Source organism: Humulus lupulus, chromosome 9, assembly GCF_963169125.1.
Source record: "Humulus lupulus chromosome 9, drHumLupu1.1, whole genome shotgun sequence".
In the NCBI taxonomy this organism is placed as follows: domain Eukaryota; kingdom Viridiplantae; phylum Streptophyta; class Magnoliopsida; order Rosales; family Cannabaceae; genus Humulus; species Humulus lupulus.
Window position 1 is genome coordinate 89,444,639 of NC_084801.1, and position 19,916 is coordinate 89,464,554.

The 19,916-nt window shown below is 33.2% G+C and overlaps 2 long non-coding RNA genes across 2 annotated transcripts; one reads left to right on the top strand and one right to left on the bottom strand.

Moving 5' to 3' along the window:
- Positions 1 to 355: 355 nt before the first annotated feature.
- LOC133801083 (uncharacterized) lies at positions 356 to 2,436 on the bottom strand. Its single transcript, XR_009876726.1, has 3 exons — positions 2,255 to 2,436; positions 1,297 to 1,481; positions 356 to 442 (listed from the first exon to the last, which is right to left on the bottom strand). It is a non-coding gene; the product is annotated as an uncharacterized LOC133801083 (long non-coding RNA).
- Positions 2,437 to 6,807: 4,371 nt separating this feature from the next.
- Positions 6,808 to 14,532, top strand: LOC133801223 (uncharacterized). The gene is made up of 4 exons (XR_009876786.1): positions 6,808 to 7,062; positions 7,168 to 7,298; positions 7,376 to 7,889; positions 14,311 to 14,532. It is a non-coding gene; the product is annotated as an uncharacterized LOC133801223 (long non-coding RNA).
- Positions 14,533 to 19,916: the final 5,384 nt, after the last annotated feature.

Sequence of the window (19,916 nt, forward strand, 5' to 3'; positions counted from 1 at the left end):
TTTAAAAAGGTTAAAATCAACACAACAAATATATGCATACATACTTGTATATTCTTTTACAAGTCACACTTGCATCAACAACTATTATTTGTCTAATAAACACTTTAAGAGCTTTTTTTATTTAGACATGAGTAAAAGATTCTAATTATGCTTTGGAGTGACCTTTCACCAAAATGGTGTAAAGAACCATTTCATGAGAATGCTATTCCAATCCATTAGTTTCTAACCAAATGAAGAAAAATAATAAAAGTAGATTCTTTTCCATTTTATGCATTTCTCCCTAACCAAACGGGCCTTGCTGTCTTCTTGTTTAGACTGCTGAAAGGCTTTTGAAAGAGTATGAATTCTGTCTTCTGGTATGTATGCTTTATCGGTTTTGATCACTTTCCTCTCTTTTGGTTCTAGTTATGGTATGTGCTTTCGAAGACTTTGGCTGAGGATGCTGCATGGAAGTTTGTTAATGAGAAGAGGATTGACATGGTTACAATTAACCCAGCTATGGTGATTGGTCCTCTGTTACAGCCAACACTAAACACAAGTGCTGCTGCAATTTTGAACTTGATAAATGGTACTTTTTCTTTACGGATCATTACCAAGTTTTTACTGATACATCTTATTTAGGATCTCCCTCATTACTTTAGATCATGTTTGGAAACTTGGATTAGATTTGATATGATTGGATAAATTTTGTCATGTGATGATATTGAATATATCAATCCAACACAAGATAACTAAATATCTCCATCTTTATGTATGTTTATAGTAAGAAAACAAAAAAATTTAAGTGACACATAATACTATTTAATTATTATTATTATTATCATTATGATATTTATGAGGATATCATCTACTTGCCAATATTTTAATTTATCAAAAAACATATATATAGAGACTGTCTAGCTACCAGTAAATGCAATCGATCTTTTCAGGCTCTTAATCAACAATCCATTGGACTTTATATACTCATTGCCCCTTTTGAATTTTAAAATCCCCAATTGATCATAAAAATACACTAAAAAAAACAATTTTATATTTATGGCGGCATTCAAGCCTCTGCTATAGCTGTACTTACGACAAATTCAGATATGGAATTAAGTAGACCCAACAATAATAATAATAATAATAATAATATTATTATTACTTTACTTTAAAGCTTTCAATAAATTAATTTTTGCTGTCTTTATTTTCTCGATCTCTAGTGAAAGAAACATTGACGAGAGTAAGATTGAAAAGAAAGGGAATATTAAATTGTGTATTTAATTAATTATATGTTTGGACTGGTTTAAGTATACGTACTCGTGGTCCAGAATCTTCTGAGGCAAATCAAGCAAAGCACCTCTGAGAAAAGTTGTTCTTGATAGAACTTCTGTCACGTTAGAGTTTCTATATTTCTCATCTCCTTGTCTGCCCCCAGAAGCCAGATGACTACACACAATGCATAAGCTCATTTCGTGTATCTGAAATCTCACTGACACTGCACCCTGCACCACCAAAATATCATATCAATTTTTCACACTTCTGTTAATAATCGTTTGTTTTTATATTTTGTAATCTTTCAAATCTTTTATCATATTTGTAGCACATATTCTATAAGTGAGGCTTACCAAAATCTTCAAGGAGAAAATTGAAGCATAGACTGTTCACTAAATTATCAAAGTTTTTCAGCTGCTACATTGAAACCTATATCATCTAAAATAAAACAAAACAGAGTGAGAATTTTATCTAAGAAAAACAATAGTACTCTTTAGGTATTATTTAGTGTAGTTGGGTCAGAGGAGAAAAGCTTCAGCCCTTCGTTGAAGGCTCTTATCAAGCAAAGACCCTTTTGGAATTTTGTGTAGAAATGTATTATCTTTTAAATTGTAGTGATACAGGAATTTGAGAAAGACTCTTCATAAATTTTGTAAACTTGTTAGAGCAAAATTTCTGTTAATTTTTTACAGTGTTATGATACTCTGTCTGAACTTGTTCTGGCAGGCTACTCTTTGGATATTCATCTTTAGCTATGTTGGTAACTACTTTTGGACACACTATTTCTTCACAGTATTGGGGGCTTCATATACATTTCCATCATGGAGGATGAACAATGTAAGCTTAGAAATGTAGAAGAAATCTGTAATCAATCTACTTATCATTCCTAATTAACGTATGTTGATGTTTATGTACAGGCACCACATACAACTTTTTATTTGTGATGTGTGGTCTATATATATATATACACACACATATATATATATAAGCAAAGAAACAATACCTGGAAACCGAAGCACGCCAGAGACGGAACCACCTGCTGCTGGAACCATGAGCAACCAGCACCCCACGCCAAGAAGCACACCGCCGGCGAGACTGCTGGAGCCGAGAACCTAGCTGCCGTCGACGCCGTTCACCACCGTCACTGCTGTTCACCTACAGCCGCCGTTCACCTCTCTGCCAGCCCTAAATGTTGTGATTTTGAATAAATCCCCAAATGTTGTGATTTTGAATAAATCCCCAAATGTAGTGCTGATGAGTTCTTTAACCCGATAATTTCAAAAATTATGATAGCTTTTTTTTAAGTGTTTTACATAATAATTTTAAGGACTTATTTTGGGAGTCCTTAATACTCTTTTAGGACTCGCTGCGAGTCATAAAAGAGTATTAAGGACTCCCAAAGCAAGTCCTTAAAATTATTAAGTAGCACACTTATTTTTTAGCCCATATGTTTTTAGGACTCGCATATTCTTTTAGGACACTCATTGCGAGTCCTAAAAGTGTATTAAGGACTCCCAAAGCAAGTCCTCAAAATTATTAAATAAAACACTTATTTTTTTAGCCCAGACTTTTTTAGGACTCGCATATTCTTTTAGGACACTCATTGCGAGTCCTAAATTGTGTTTTTTCAGGACTCTCAATGAGTGTCCTAAAAAATCTATAAATATTTTTAAGGACTTGCATTTAGGTGCGTGTCCTAAAAAAGTGTCCCGTAAAGGGTATTTTGTAGTAGTGAGAAAAACTATCCAACCCACGACTTGGAGTTAGTAGCGGTAGTGTTCGCATCAAAGATTTGGAGACACTATCTCTATGGGATTCACTGCGACATATACACGCATCACAAGAGTCTAAAATATTTCTTCAGCCAGTAAGAGTTAAACATGAGACAACGGAGATGGTTAGAATTTATTAACGATTATAATTGTGATGTACTATACCACCTAGGCAAGGCTAATAAAGTTGAGGACGCTTTGAGTCAGCCACCAATGGCTTATGTGATGACGGTGAAGGAAATACCCCAAGAACTACACACAGATATCTCCAACCTAGATTTGGAGATAGTATTGGGAAGGTTAGCAAAGTTATTCATGCAACCCACGATCATGGAAGCAATCAAAGGGGCACAACTAGCAAATCCAAGGATCTAACGACTGGTGCATAAGACTACGAAAGATATGCGACCAAGATTTCACATCTTGGAAGATGGAATGTTTGGCTTCAAGGGTAGAATATACGTGGCTGATGATAAGGAGATCAATAAGCAAATCTTTTATGACGCTCATAATACTCATTAGGCTATGCATCCTGGAACCACTAAGATGTATCAGGATCTCAAAAGATACTTTTGGTGGGTTGGAATGAAGAGAGAAGTAGTGGAGTACGTGGCACACTGTTTGATGTGCCAGAAAACAAAGGAAGAGCATCAACGGCCCGCAGGGTTATTGCAGCTGCTAGAGATCCCTGAGTGGAAATTACAAATGTTCACCATGGATTTTTTTACCGGGTTACCACACGCTCCGAAAAGGGCACGATGCAATATGGGTTATTGTGGATAGAATGAAAAAATTCACTCATTTCTTACCATTAAGACAACGGACCACTACACCAAATACCCCTTAGCATAACACAAGAATATAATACTCCTGAAAAAAGTATTATTATATACATATATGTGGTAAAATAAAAAAATGGCGCTAATTTATTTTGGTGCCCGCCTATAACTTGTTATATTTTTTTCCCTTTTTTTCCTAGCCCGCCTATAACTCTCCCATTTTCTTCTTCGCACCCATCTGTGCCTCTCCCTGCTTGAAATCTTCCTTTAAGCATCTCTGCCATCCCGACTGCATTCTACCCTGGCTCGCTCACCATAACTCCTGCCCCGTTTGTCAGTTCTGGTTACCCACAAAGCAAGCCAAGCTGGACTCTTTTGGGTCCCCGGAAGGGGTTTTGAGGTTAGGGGACTTGATGATGAGGGGTGAGAACTGGTAGCGGTGGCTTGTGCCAGTTTCCAAGAGGCGCATAAAGCCAGAAGGTATTTGGTTATTTAGGGTTGTTGAGAAAGAAGAAGAGAAAAGAGAAAGAGTAAGAGAAAGCTCTGTACACAGTCAACAATGGCGTTCTCTTCTCTGCTCAGATCTACCAACGGAGTTGCTCTGATTGAAGCGTCTAGACCTGAAATCTTTGCGCCTCACTACAAGAAATTTTTTATTTAATTACATTAAATAATAACATCTTTTAAAAATCGTTACCAATGTTGAAAAGATGCCACATAATATTATTTAATTAAACATTTTTAAGTTTTAGATAATAAATATATTATCTAGTGATAACTTTTAGTATGAAAAGAGAATCTTACGTTTGGTCTCTCTCTCCCATTTCTCAACATCTCCATCCCTCTCTCACATTTCTCCCATTGCTCCTCAATTTCTGGGAATCACTATCTCAATTTCAAGCTCTCATCGGCATGGGTATGTACTTCTTCATCTTTATTTATCCATCTTCACTCATCTATTTCTACAACTATAACCCTAATCCTCACTTTAAGTACCATCTTTCTTTCAATTTCTCTTTCTGTTTTTTCATGACTGATCAATGATTCATCATTAATGTTCTCTTTGTTAATTTTATTATTGCAACCATGATAATAGTGATCTTTGTTTCTATTTTTAAATATGGTGTGTTTTGGAATATAAATGAATGTTTGTATGTAGGCTAAACTTGTATGTATAGAGTGTATTTGTGTTATTTGATGTTTGTGTCAATTTATCTGTAAATTTTGTTTAGTTTGACCGCTTAAATTGATCTTGTTATATAAAAATAAGCTTTGCTAAACCTATGCATAATAACTGTTTGATGGAATGCTTCAGTGAGACATATGAGTAAAATGAGTTATTATTATAGCTTTTTTTTAATAAGCTTTTTGTATGGAAATTGAGCTATGTTGAATGGACTTGGCGGCTGACCTTTCAATTGAATTTGGATATCGGCCATAAGAGCACACTTACAAGGTTCTAGTATGTATACAAATATTTGGCTTAACAATATTTTGTGCATAAGTCTCCTGCTTCTTCAACTGTTGGAATATATATATATAATTACCAATTCTCTGCTTGGTTTTTATGAGCTATCTTGAGTGGAAAACAGGATTATTACACCAGTGCAGTGGCCATGTTTGCTGCACTTTAGTTGTAATTTCAGTCATTGAATATCTTTATACATCAAATCTTTCATGATATGTAGGTTCTAGTTTTTCTATATATCAAATCTTTAATATATAAATATAAACATATATCCTAATATATAATACATGGGACAGTATATTGTTCCTTATAATATAGTTAGAAAAGGATCCAATAATATATATATATATATACATAATCATATTCTTTCATGATTTGATTAATTTGTGGAGTTAATATGTCTCATGTTTAATATAGTAGTAAAATTAGTCATCAATATTATGTACAATACATATTCAACTGTGTTGAGTGTTTGGGTTCTTTTGCAGCCTTATTCGAAGTCTATTGTTATGTACAGTGTTTGGTACATATAGTAATGAGGTCATCAATAACTTGTTCTGCCATGACTGAACTATTATCATTATTAGTCTCATTCTTCTGATCTGATAAAGGCAATTCAGGCTCTTCACTCCCCCCTGAAACCATAGAAGTCACAGCCTCAATCTTTGACACCAAATCGTCCAATACTTGAGGAATCTCTTTAGCCTCAACCAAAGAAGTTAAAGCGTTCTCCTCAGCCACCTCTTCTTCCTCAACTTGTTTCAAATCATTTTTATTCTCAGAACTTTCCTCCACTTGAGGTCTCTTCTCTTCGGGCTCAAAAATGGAAATTTTCCTCTTGTTTGCAGGTTCATAATCATCATCTTCATCATGAATCTCCACATTTTTCACATCCCCAACAACAACCTCTTTATACTCATCTTGAGAAGATTGTATTACCTCACGTGTCTCCTCCACTTTCCCATTTGAGGAATCTTCCATGGCAGAAAATCTCAGCTCCTCTTCTTGAAAATTCAAATTAGAAAGCCCTGTATCCAAGTTGTCATTAAGATTATACATCCACGACAAAAAAATAACAATATTAAAATGCAACAAGAAAAGACTTTCCTTTCAAGGTAGAGAAAGAATATAATAAAGTCAAAAATAAGAGGAAAAGAGAGAAGAGAGAAGAGTAATAGGAATTTAAAATCAATACAGAAATGTTCTAATAAATATAAGTTTATAAAGCATGTGACTGTTAGTAGGATCCAAACTTTACAAGTGGAATGTAGCAAATAATTCAACGATTACAGGTCGCAGGAAATGAAGATGGTGTAACTGCTTTTCAAATGGACATTAAGGTTAGTCAATGTTCATCCTATTGTTCTATTCCAATAATTCTCTCAACATAAAAGCCTAAAATATGCAATTTTGATGTATTCTCACACTGGTCATCTGTAGTAATAGCAAGAAGTAACACTTGACCATATTTTTCTAGGTGGCTGGAATTACTTTCCCTACCAAGCAAAGGATGGCCAGAAGCATATCCTTGGTAATTTTACAAAGATGCATACTAAATAGTGATGAAATTTTCCCAAATTTCTTCTTGCAGTATTTCTGACTACAGTTTTTAATATTGTTGCACCAAATTTCCATGTATGGGCCTTTAATATTTGAACATTTTTTTTTCTTTTTTCCTGTTGTTATATGATTGAGTGTGTCTACATGAATTAATGCAGCTGAAATGTTGAAGTGCTCACCTCCTCCGTCCAGAGCGCTTTCAAAGCATGCCCCCCTGATTCATGTCATGAAGGTCTATTAATGCTTGGAGCCATATATATATATTGCTTCAATGCTTGGACTTGATGGTTTGCAACAGTATTGTGATTCTTGTTTACATGATCTTGTTCGATTACAGGTCAGACCTGAGAAGATATACATGGAATCATTGGTAGTGGTGGGAAGAAGGTAAAGAGCATTATAGAAGAGACATGAGTAGATGCTATTGACACAGAAGAGGACGGGACTGTAAGATCAGAAGAAAGCCTTGTATGCAACTGATTTTTAATTTCGGATATCATTTTCATCACTGCTAGCTAATTATAACAAATTCATTGCATTTTCAGGTGAAAATCACCTCAAGGGATTTGTTAAGCTTGGAAATAGCTAGAGCAATTATAAGTAATATGACAATGGTTCAAGTGTAGGTGATATATATAGGTATATGATTATGTCCTTTGATTTTTTTTTTATTATTGTTTATTTTCTATGTTTTTATACGATGTGATCAGGGAAGCATCCTAAATTTTTGTACAAATCTTGTTTATCTAAAATAGGATTTTGTTTGTGGACTTTTTAACTTTGTTGATTATGAAGTTGTTAAGTGGTTAGAGTTTCTGGCCTTTGAACTCTCACTCAGGAATTGTGAGATCAAGTCAATAACAAATTATGGAGCTTTTGTAGAGATAGCACCTAGATGGGAGGTACATTTTGTTCCTCTTTTTAGCCAATATATCTACTCTTAAATTCCTATAGATGGGATGCGAAATTGGGAAGTGATAATGCTCTCTCATTCTTCTCTTTCAGGGACTTTGTCATGTTAGTGAGTTGAGTTCGAATTATATAGCAAAGCCAGAAGACGTAAGCTTTTTTCTTTTACCTTTTCACTTTTCAAATTTGATAATTTAGGATTTATTGAAAAATAGCTGTAATGGTGCTGATTTTTTTTTACATAGCAACCAATCATTATGCTTATTGGTTAAGAAGATAACATGTGAGCTTTGTTTTCTTATTGCATTTTTTTAGGGATAATTAGTATCGAAGATATTGTTGGAAGTGTTACTGCTTGGCTCGCCAACAAAGTTATAATGAGGTAAAGAATGATCTTACCTGTAATAATGAGTTGTATCATATTGCTTCTGGAACTGTTATGTGAAATTGCATTTTATTTTAGTAGCTATTAATTTTGATAAACACCTCATAGGAATGGAGGTGCTCATTGTGTGTTCTCTTAAGAAATCATCTAGTCTCCTGGACTTGTAATTCACTTTTACGCTATCTTCTCTTCATAGTTTTGACTAAATAATTTATATTCTCACTGCTATTAAATGTGAGAGATGTCTTAAATCCGGATCATTAATTGCTTCAAAAATTATTATTATCACCGTAAACCCTCTATAAATGTTACCAAGTATTTAGTTGCATATAATTATCTTAATTATCTATTGATCAAAAAATGATTCTATTCTTTCAGATCTAACTTGAATCATGCTTATGCTTGTTGTGTGCAATGCTTGCAGTTTGGATTTTATTGTGATTTTTTGTGAGCTTATTTTTATGTCAAGTTGAGAGCATGGTAGCTTGTTAACTTGGCACTTTAAAATTTCTCACATTTTTTGGATTATGGTCTAAGGTGAGTAGTGGCTGCAGTGATGAACCATGGTCATTAATAGGCTTATGATGCTACCTTGAATGACCTTTTATATTACATGAAATTATATGTATTTGAATGAAATGAGTATTTTCAGAGTATTTTATTAAGTTGATGTCCTTTGCTAATAGTTCAACTTAAGTAACAGTTACTCCTAATTGTCTTCTAACGTCATCCCATTATGTGAAAATGGTTATAGTATTTTCTATTCTTTATCCAGGCCTACATGTTTAAATATGACTCTACTCATGGATTATTCAAAGGAAGCATTAAGGTTGTAGATGATTCAACCTTAGAAATCAATGGGAAGCAGATTAAGGTTGTGAGTAAAAGCTAATTTTCATCAGATCTTAGCATGAAAGTGTATACATATTCTTTATTTTTTATAGCACTTGCAAATGTGGGTGTTTTTTTTTAAAGCTTAATGTAAATTGAGCTGACAAGTAAAATCTAAACCTTTAATCAGGGACCCTGCTGAGATTCCTTGGGGTGATTATGGAGCTGAGTATGTTGTTGAATCTTTCGGTGTTTTCACAACAATTGACAAAGCTTTAGCACATAAGAAGGTTTCTTTTACTAATTTATTCTGTTCTCTGTCTCAGATAGTCAAATATGTGAGAGCCCACCATGCACGTACAAATCCAGTTACATTTGCATGAAATTCTTTGTAACATTGAACTTTTCTGTCTTTGTAGGGTGGAGCCAAGAAAGTAGTTTTATCAACTCCATCAGCTGATGCTCCCATGTTTGTGGTTGAAGTAAATGAGCAGACATACAAGCCAAACATGGACATTGTTTCAAATGCAAGCTGTACTACCAACTGTCTTGCTCCTCTTGCTAAGGTCGATTGCTACTTGTTTTTATTTTTTTTGTTTTGGTTCTTGTTGTAGTTGTTTTTCTTCTTCTTTGTGTGTGTATGCGCGCACATGGTCTAGATGAGTAGAAGAAACAGAAACAGAATTGATTTACAAAGAGTAGAGAGACCAAAAGAAAAACCAAACATTGACAGTCTTACTAGGAACAGCAAGATGAAAAGTATAGGAAATTTCTTTATAAAGCAACAATGAGCTGTGATTTTTGTAATGATTAGCGAGATTGTTCAAACTTGATTTTGAATTTATGAATGCATCTGGTTATATTTCCTTGTGCTTTTGGTTTTAGCTAATACGGTATTGGTCTTGCTCCTCTTGCTAAGGTGTGTGCGTGTGTGTGGAAACAACAAGCTACAAGAATAAGAAATTTCATTAAAAAGTAACAAATGAGTTGTCATTTTTTGAAATGATTAGTGAAATTGCTTCTTTCACTTTAACTTTGTTTGCCTTCCATGAAGATTGGGCGAAAAAAGGTCTAGTTGAAGCAGCAAAGAGAAGCTGGTAAAAGGTCAATCCCCTATTTTTTGTTGTGTTATGTGAATTTATGTCTTTCTATTTTTAGTAAAACCTGTAAGTGGTTGACAATTAGTTTGATTCGGGTTAGGATTAACAATAACTTAACTCAATCTGGTTATTATGCTTGACCACTTTCAAATCAACAGAATAATGCCAAAAACTTCCCCCTTTCATACAAAAAAATAGAGAATAGAACTAATACAACAAAAAAACATAAATATATACATATAGATATATATACAATTTGATTCATAGAGAGAGAATGTTGAGAGAGTGAGCCAACTAGCCTAACAAAATTTATATATATAACATAAAAACTGAATAAACTACACACACATACAAAAAATGCTTGTAAATATACAGTAGCATATGTAGACAAGCTTTTAGATTTAGTTCTTTTTATTGCCTCATTTTGTTGGAACTTTTTAAGTCTTGGTCAACACTATCATAACATCTATAATATTATAAGTACTCTTTGTGCTTGTAGTGGATTAGGCTAATCATAAGTATTCTTTGTCTTATTTTTGTTAATTTCTTTGCTGAATATTTGAATTATATATATGCTTTTTGTGTGAGTTTATATAAACTAAGCAAATTAACTTTGGGCATGTAGTTGAGTACTTGAAATTGAATCTTTTGTTGTGGGCTAATTTTGGGTCTTTTTCTGTGTTATATGTTTGGGTATTGTGGGGTGGACTGTAGAGAGAAGAATATGTGTCATCAAATATAAGAGTGGGTTTCTGTTATTTATCAATATAGGAGAAGAAGTTGTTGATATTCCATAGCCCAGAAACAGTATGGTGCTTGAATATCTTCTTATTCGTCATGTCTTTTCATCTATTGATTATGGTGTACATGTAGTGATACATAGTATAGAATAGTACTGTACAGTATAGTATGTATATAGCAACACTTCAAACTACTGACAGTCAAGTTACATTCTTTAAATAATCGATTTCATTACCCATTTTGGTTTGATCACATTTTTGTGTACTTCTTAATTTCTAACCATTCTCACATTGCTATTAATATTTGTGGTTTCTATTAACTATGGTCGTACTACTATTAGTTTGTTTTGTTAATTTGTTTTTAGTCACATTCTGGCTGTTGGAATCTTCAGTTTTTCACTTTTCATTTCAATTTTTCGATTTGTACCCAAGATTGTTGTCTAGTTTTAGTTCGAAACATTTTTTAACAAGTGGTTTGAATCATATTCAGATTGAAAAGAGAGAATAAAAAAGATAAAGTGAAGGGACTAAACTATAAGTTGCAATCAACATGACGGGACTAAACTATAAGTTGCATCCATTCCATATATTTCATAAGTTAATTAAAGTATGTGATGATTCTCAATGAATCACTGATAAGTGAATTGGCTATATGACAGTTTAGCTAGTTATATAAACTAGTTCATATACTGTAAACTTTAGGATAGAAAAGTTCAAAAATTTCTTTACTCTGTCATTATTTTATGCTTGACTAGTACTAGAGATCGTGAGGCTTTTAACTATCCAGAAGATGTAATAATAACTATTGTCCTTTCTCATTAAACAAACTGAAAAAGGATGAATAAAACAAAAAAACATTTATACTCTACAATCACAAAAATGTACAAGACTATTTCTGGATGATCAAACAGAATTAACTTAGATAATCTTTAAGTAAATGGCTAACTCATTAGAACAGCAAACATTTCTCTTTACTAGCTGGACATGATACCTATGGGAACCAAGATATAGAAATATTTTAAAGTTAGCTACTGTAGAGTCCAAGAACTTTACTTAGCTAAGTTAGATAGTAGTATAATAGTAATAATAGCATTATCTTTATGACTGTGGATTTTTGGTTCAGACCGGGATTTATTTGGGCACTCAAAGTAGTACTTGTAGATTTTCTAAGATTAACCTATAGTTTAAGAATATTAATTTTAACCTAAGGTTTGATTAATATGACTGATATTGAGGATAATATTTATTATACTATAAGGTTTAGATAAGAACCAATAAGGTAATAGCACATGTTATGTATGGGTTTAGTAATGATTAAGTATTTTGATGATTAAATTTATTAAGGTTAAAATTTGAATACTCTAAGGTCAGTCAGCAGCTTTGAAAACGTTAGAGGGCTTAGTCAAGGCTGTTTACTCAATTCAAATTAAGCTAAAAGTGTGTAATTTCGTGTTTAAATATTCAACGTATGCCAATATATTGCAGCTATAGGGGGCGATATATCGCAGTACGAAGATACGGAAAACACGAAACATTGCACGATTGCCTCAGGCATACTGGCCCAGGCGATATATCGCCTATAGGGGGAGATATATCGCCCCTCTCAGCATAATTTGAAAGTTTTCGAAATCATTCTCCATTCAAACCTTCAACCTCTTGATAAGTCCAGCATCTTTTTGAACGAGTCTTTAGCCGCTGCTGAACGATAATTCAAATTATTTCACTTAAAAAGCCATTATTTTTATTCAAGTTAAATGAAGATCTTTTCATTCCTAAACTCTATAAATAGGACCTAGTACCCAGCCATTTATTCATCTATTACTCTAAGTTCAGAGGCTGCAAGTTGCTAGGTGAGTGTGAGAGTGTAAACACCTGGGTTGGGAATTATAAGCTTGATCATTATAAGCTTATTAAACACTTGGGGAAGTAAGGTTTATTCACATTTCAGTTCAAGGTTTAGATTGATCATATAAGTCTTCAAGGTATTTATAAACTCTAGTCCATTTCTGTATTATGTTCTTTAAGTTCTCATAGTCTTCTACTCATTCTAACCTTATTCTTATTCTTGGTTAGGAAATCCAAGTTCTTAAGCACAAGGTTTTTGGTAAGTATATAGCATAGATCCTTCTTCACTTTCATCCCTTTTCTTCAATATACTCACCATATTTTAAATGGTTTTTAGGAGTGTTCCAAGGTCCCAAATCAGTTCTCATATCCCGGTTATTTTGGTAAGGAAAATAGGATAGGATTTATGTGTTATATGCTTTTATATGTTATCTTATGATTTTATGTTATGTAATATGTTATGTTAAGTATGATTGTAGACTTGGGCATATGACCTATATGACTAACAAGCCCCAAATAGATTATGGGCATATGACTTGCTTAGCTAGCAAGACCCCACTAATCTAATGGTCATATGACTTGTTTAGTTTATGGGACCCCAAGTAATAATGGCCATTATAGTATGTATGTGACATAAGTGTTATGGTATGCTTTTATGTTGCATTATGAATTTTTATGTATATGGCTATATGTTAGATTTTCCTTGCTGGGCATTAGGCTCACTCCTTTTTGTTTATATGTGCAGGAAAATAGTTCTAATGGCAGGAAAGGTTCTTAGAAGCTTGGGGAATGTGTATTGAGGCGGAATGGGTTCAAAGAACCGAGAGTTTCGATTTGAGGATGTAGTTTTTGTTTCTTATGGTTTTTATATGTATTTTTCCGCATTTTGTTATGTAATCTCTTTTTAATTATCATTATGTCATGTTTTGATTTTAAAACCATGGGATCCCATATCCTAACTTCAATTTTATATAAATTTGACTTTTGTTATTTTTAAGTTTTAATAAAGTTATGATCTTGTCACTTGTAAGTGTTATTAAGAATTAGTGTTTATGTATAGTTTTCGTTAATGGTCCAAAAGTCTAGAGTAGTTGGGTCATTACAGATACTTATAGTCTAAAGAAGAAGAAACTAAAGAAAGCTTTAATATTCATGTACAAAGTCATTCGTTACAGCTATACTTGAAAGATATCTTAGTGATATTACAACTATACTTATACTAGAGAAAGTAGATTCATATTGTTTTATGCATAATTTTATGAAATATATGAATATTGCATCTGGTCAGGGATTTCTTTTTCTTCTGTTGTTATAGAATATGCATGGTCTGGGATTTAGATGTGTATATATATTTAAGAAATATGAATATTGCACATGCTCTTGTATTTGGAGCCCATCAAGTTGGGTTTGAGTTTCAGAGTAAGTGTCATATTCACAATACTAGAGTCTAGACCACCATTTTTAGTTTGCATTTACCACTCTTACCACTTATGTACATATCTAAGCTTCAGTCGTTGTTTTGCATGGTAGTACATCTTGCTATACCCTGCTGTTTTGTCAAGTTTTGGAGTTATTACAAATTTAATTTAAACTTTATATGCTTACAAGTGGAAAGTAGCTTAAGTCTTATGTTCTTAATAATAAAAGGACTTTTTTTTTACAATGTGCAGGTATATTGAGATGATTTCTTTGGAGCAATTCTTGACAACATTTGTAGTTGAGGCCTTTAGAATGGAAGAATGTATTTCACTAATTTTTGTATACATTTCTTGTTTTGTATTTAGTGATAAAGGAATCTGAATTGGGCATAAATTATGTTGTAATATGATTTCTTAAGCCTAGACTAGTAGACTAAATATTGTAATTACATTTGAGTAATTAATAAAAATCTATTTATGTTACCTTATTTGGATTCAACTTTCATATTTGTTTTCCTAGTTTTGTGTAAGTAAAAAAAGATTATGTTTCTCTAAGCTAATATAACACATGTGTTATACTAAAGTGTAGTATAACACAAAAAAAGTGTTATACTAAAGTGTAGTATAACACAAATTTATAAGTATTGAAATGTGTTATATAATCGACTATAAATAACATAATTAAACACTTATCTATATATTAAAATAACACAGAAAGTGTGTTATCGTTGATAGTATAATAACACATCTGTATAATACTGATAAAGTGTTATGTAAAGTACCCTGACCTACAATAACATAGTCGGTCTTAACACATCAAAAAGTGTTATGGTATGTTTTGATAACACATTTTTGGTGTTATTAAAAGCATTTTTCTTGTAGTGGATGGTGTGAAGAAACTGGCAGACTTGTACATGGCAGAGATAGTGTGATTACATGGGGATCCCATCTCTATGGTGTTTGATCGTGACAGGTGATTTACCTCCGTGTTCTGGAGAAGGATTGCTAGAGCGAAGGAATGATTCAGACCTTGGAAGACATGTTGAGAGCTTGTGTGCTGGATTTTAAGGGTTCGTGGAGTGTAAACTCCAATTAATTGAGTTCGCCTACAACAACAACTATCATGACTCAATACAAATGGCTTCGTATGAGGCACTATACGAAAGTGTCGATCTCTATTTCACTAGCATGAGACCGGTGAGAGGAAATTCTTGGGATCAGAAGAGGTAGACCAAGTTACGTAGGACATTAGATCGATCCATTAGAGGTTACAGACCTCTATAAATTGACAACGTAAATATGTCGATCTTCGAATGAGGCCTTTATAATTTGAGGATGAGGACAAGATACTATTAAATATAGCTCCACCGAGAGGAGCTATGAGGTTGGGAGAAATGGCAAGTTGAGCCCTAGGTACATAGGACCGTTTTAAGTTATGGAACGCATTGGGAAGGCAGATTACCGACTAGCCCTTCCGCACGCGTTCTCTAGAGTTCACAATGTATTCCATGTGTCAACCTTAAGGAAGTACATGAACGACCCCACTCATGTGCTAAGTTACGATGAATTTAGCATAGACCCTTAGCTAAGTTATGAGGAATAACCGGTCACAATTTTGGATCGGAAAGACAAGGTGTTAAGGTTCAAGACAATACCTTTGGTAAAGGTGCAGTGGTGTAGCCACGACATTGAAGGGTGACCTTGGAGACGGAAGTCGAGATCCAGGAGCAATATTTCCATCCGTTTTGAGTTTCAGGGATGAAACTTCTATAAATTGTAGGTATAGTGACATCCAGAGTTTTTAACACTCGTTAGTAGACAGTTCATGCAAGTGAAGAATTGTATGGAATATTATTATGGTAAATAATATTATATAAAATTGTGTTATTTCGTGAATTTTATAGTCGTTATGATTATCTGGTAAGGGTTTAAGCTTATGCAAAGAAAAAATTGGTCTCGGATTTGGTAAAAAAATGGATACTATGGCATAAAAATATTTTGGCAACTAGGACTTTATAGTTGAGCCAATAAATTTAAAAAAAAGTTATTGAGGTTTGAATTCCAATCAACCGGGCCTAACAATAAAAATTTCTTGCTCAGGTCTCTAAGGGCATTTTGGTCAATTTGATAAATTACCAAAATTATGTGATATGTGACAAACTTTATTTTTGGGTCACATTTAATTTAATTAATTAAGCTTCGAGATTTAAAAACTATAAGGTAAAAATTTAGGGAATTTTAGATAAGAAAATTTACCAAAGGGCCCTTGATTGTCTTAGGAGAGAGGTAAAAATGAACAAGGACATAAAGGTCTTTTCCCAGGGAAAAGAGAGAGTGTGGTGGGCGGCAAATCTAGGTCCTAGGGCTCTCAAGAGCCTAGGGCTCTAATAAGGCTTAAGGGCCTTGATTAGTGTGCCGGGAGGGCATAACTGGATTATATGTGATTTAATGATTAAAAGCATGTTATATGATTATTTGAATATATGTGATTCATGACTATGTGTATTAGTATGCATGTAGGCCCTGATTAGGTTATAAGGGCATATTTGTAATTTTATCCCGTTGAGGGCATAAATGTAAATAATTGTGACAAATTGTTGAGACCACATTATTATGTGGATATATTTGTAATCTGTGACTCGAGGCGATCTTAGTGAGCGGTTCAGCGAAAAAGTCACGGCGGGGATCTATACCCGGCTAGGGGCGAGCCTGGGGGTAATGTTGGTTTTTATTGATCAAATCAGAGATTATACGCAGCGGAACAACAATCCAAATGTTAGTTTAATCCCATAAGATTTCTAGATCTACTCACATGCATATATATATTGAATCAAAGACATGAATAGAAAAATTACCTCAGGTCCTTCCTTGCTGCTATCTTTTTGTATGGCTAAATCCTTGAGATCTCACACCAAGATCATCCAAAATTTTCTCAACACAAAAAGAACGAGTGTGGGCTCGCTATACAAACAATAGGCAAAAAACTATTTATCAGATGTTCTCAACACACGAGATCTGATAAAGTTTGGACCTAGGTTTTGTGAAGAATAGTGACTATTGTTTGTATCACTGTTCTCTTTCTCTAAGAAAGATTTCTATATATTTTTCTATCCCTGAAAAGTTACGTTCTGTAAAACTGATATCCTATATTTAATATATCCAATATATTAAAATATTTGTTATTTTAAACAATTTAAAATAACTGATCAGTTATCAGATTTTTGTTTAAATAATAATATTTTAATCATATTAAAATATCTGATTATTTATTTAATATTTAAATAACTAAAATTGTGGAACCAAGAAACTGATCATACTCTCTTATGCGTGTAGCACAGTGACTGTGCACTGTGCTACACGTGTACCACATGCCAGTGATGGCATGTGATTTTTCCCAATTTTTATTATTATTTAAATACCAAAAATCCCAAAAAATAAATTAATTCAAAATTAATTATATTTTTGTTAAATCAAATAATTAATTAATTACACATAATTAAATAATAATTATGTTTGATACATAGAAAAATATTTTACTTATCACATAAGTCATTTTTGCCCATTTTTGTGTTTACCTTTGTCAATGTTTGTTTGAGCCATTTCAGGGACTATGGACCTATAACATTAAGCTCCAATAAATAAACTAAATAATGAAACTCTTTAATTATAATAGTTAATTTATTAATTCTGATATTACTCTACTATAAATCAGAATTGCACTCTTTATGTTAAAGATATACTTTTACAGAAATCTTATCTTAAGTCGTCCATTGATATAACCATCTTATAATAGTTCAACCCTCTAATTAATTAGTTCATAAATTAGAATGGAAGAATTACCACTTTACCTTTCTAATTTACTTCTTATTCCTTAAGTACCATTAATTCACTAGTGAATAATTAATCTATAATCTAATTATAGATTTGAGCTCAAAATCATTCAGTTCTAGAATTAACCCTTAAGGGAACTAATATACGATCCATTAGGAAAGATTAGATTCCGTATTGTTGATACATGTTCCGAGCCATCCATGATATTAAATCTCCAAAACAAAAGTCATTAGCCTCATTCTTTGAAGAGACCTTAACGAATGAATCAAAAGATTTAATAAACATGAACAGGAGTTCATGAACACTCAGGATTTAGGTTGATCTATAAATGATCATCAGTTATGATATGAATTACAAGTCTTTATTGTTAAATGGTTTTTGGATAAAGACTTTAATTCATATCGGTCCATGTCATATATAATCATATTATATAAAGCACCTTTACCGAGATGTCTTTCCACATCAATAATCTGAATCTAGACTATTTGTATCATTATGATTCTCAGTAAACCGTACTTACAACTCCAATTAAAGAATTCCATAACTTTAATTTGTTGTTGTTGAATATTTTTATTCATTCATGTGATCTTAATTCTCTCGTACTAATACAAGATCACATCCTCAATAATGAATATGGAATTTTTCTGATATTTACAAAATTATTCAAACAATAATTTAACAATCTAAAAATAACAATAATAATAAACCATTGTATTTATTTATTCACAGAAAAACAAATGTCTTTACATGCTTTTAGGACACACTCCTAACAATCTCCCACTTGTACTTAAAGCAAGTGAGGCATTTCTCTCAATCCCATATTACGTACATGACCCTCGAATTGCTTTGCTTGAAGCGTCTTTGTGAACGGATCCGCCAGGTTGTGTTCTGATGCAATTTTCAGAATGGTCACATCTCCTCTACGTATGATTTCTCTGACTAAGTGGTATTTGCGCTCTATATGGTTTCCCCTCTTGTAGCTTCTTGGTTCTTTAGAATTGGCCACTGCTCCAGTATTGTCACAGTAAAGAACAAGTGGTTTCTCCACTTTTGGAACTACTTCCAAATCTGTGTAGAACTTTTTCAGCCAAACTGCTTCCTTAGCTGCTTCACAAGCTGCTATGTATTCAGCTTCCATGGTTGAATCAGCTATACTGGATTGCTTAATGCTTCTCCAGACAACTGCTCCACCACCAAGAGTGAATACTGACCCAGAAGTAGACTTTCTACTATCCTTGTCAGATTGAAAATCTGAGTCAGTGTATCCAGTAGGTTCGCGGTCACTACCCGAATATACTAGCATATAGTCTCTCATTCTCCTGAGATACTTGAGAATATGTTTCACCGCAATCCAGTGTTCCAAACCTGGATTTGATTCATAACGACTAAAAATCCCTACTGCATAACATATGTCAGGTCTAGTACATAACATTGCATACATTAGGCTCCCTACAACTGATGCATAGGGATACTTTCTCATATCCTCTTGCTCTTGTGGTGTCTTTGGACACTGATCTTTACAAAGAGTAATTCCATGTCTGGTCGGCAATTGACCCTTTTTGGAATTCTCCATAGAGAATCTTTCAAGAACTTTATCAATATAATTTGCTTGTGAAAGTGCTAGGAGCTTGTTCTTTCGATCTCTTAGAATTTTAATGCCTAGAACATAGCTCGCTTCTCCCAAATCTTTCATTTGGAATTTGTCAGCCAACCATTTCTTTACATTTGATAATGTCTCTACATCATTCCCAATGAGTAGGATATCATCAACATAAAGAACTAAGAAAACCACATTTTTTCCTTTGATGTATTTATAAACACATGCTTCATCAACATTTTGTTTGAAACCATATGTTTTAATAGTTTCATCAAATGTTAAGTTCCAAGATCTTGATGCTTGTTTCAATCCATATATGGATTTCAACAATTTGCATACCTTTTGATCTTGATCCTTCTTTATAAACCCTTCTGGTTGTTCCATATAAATGGTTTCATAAAGGTGGCCATTCAAAAAAGCTGTCTTGACG